Below are 1,081 nucleotides of genomic sequence, written 5' to 3'. Positions count from 1 at the left end.
CCTATGATGCTCCATTCAGAAAGCATGTCAGAGGGACATTTTCTGATTAATTGTTTGTATCTTTCCCAAGCTTCATAGAGGGATTCTCCTTCCTTCTGTCTGAAGGTTTGGACTTCCACTCTAAGCTTACTCAATTATTGAGGTGGAAAGAACTTTGCCAAGAAGGCATTGACTAGCTTTTCCCAAGAGTCCAGGCTTTCTTTAGGTTGTGAGTCCAACCATGTCCTAGCTCTGTCTCTTACAGCAAAAGGGAATAGCATAAGTCTGTAGACTTCAGGGTCAATCCCATTAGTCTTGATAGTGTCACAGATTTGCAAGAATTCAGCTAGAAACTGATGAGGATCTTCCAATGGAAGTCCATGGAACTTGCAATTCTGTTGCATTAGAGAAACTAGTTAAGGCTTAAGCTCAAAGTTGTTTGCTCCAATGGCAGGGATAGAGATGCTTCTCCCATAGAAATCGGAAGTAGGTGCAGTAAAAAAGGCCTTCTTGAAGGTCATGGTGCCTATGGTACAAGGTATTGAAAACTTCCCAGGATCCTGTCTCTTTTGAGGCAGTTTCAGCCTAGACAAGTTATCCAGTTCTTTGGTGAGCAAAGGGGGTTCATCCTCCCAAGTCTCATTTCCAAATAACTTGTCATTTAGCTTCATGATTGCTCCAAGGTATTTAGCAACTTGCTCTTCAGTGACGTACTCATCCTCTTCAGAGGAAGAATACTCATCAGAGCTCATGAATGGCAGAAGTAAGTCCAATGAAATCTCTATGGTCTTAGTTTGAGCCTCAGATTCCCATGGTTCCTCATTAGGGAACTCATTGGAGGCCAGTGGACGCCCAGTGAGGCCTTCCTCAGTGGCGTTCACTGCCTCTTCTTCCTCCCTAAATTCGGCCATGTTGATGGCCTTGCACTATCCTTTTGGATTTTCTTCTGTATTGCTTGGAAGAGTACTAGGAGGGAGTTCAATAACTTTCTTACTCAGCTGACCCACTTGTGCCTCCAAATTTCTAAAGGATGACCTTGTTTCAGTCATGAAACTTTAAGTGGTTTTGACTAGATCAGAGACCATGGTTGCTAAGTCAGAGT

At 43.2% G+C, this 1,081-nt stretch overlaps 1 non-coding gene across 1 annotated transcript; it reads left to right on the top strand.

Annotated features, from left to right (window-relative positions):
* Positions 1–20: 20 nt before the first annotated feature.
* On the top strand, positions 21–128 carry LOC127739932 (small nucleolar RNA R71). The gene has a single exon (XR_008000674.1). It is a non-coding gene; the product is annotated as a small nucleolar RNA R71 (small nucleolar RNA).
* The last annotated feature ends 953 nt before the right edge of the window (positions 129–1,081 follow it).

The sequence above is a fragment of the Arachis duranensis genome, chromosome 6, assembly GCF_000817695.3.
Source record: "Arachis duranensis cultivar V14167 chromosome 6, aradu.V14167.gnm2.J7QH, whole genome shotgun sequence".
NCBI lineage: Eukaryota > Viridiplantae > Streptophyta > Magnoliopsida > Fabales > Fabaceae > Arachis > Arachis duranensis.
The sequence above is the reverse complement of the archived record's forward strand: the minus strand, read 5'-3'. Positions and strand labels throughout refer to the sequence as shown.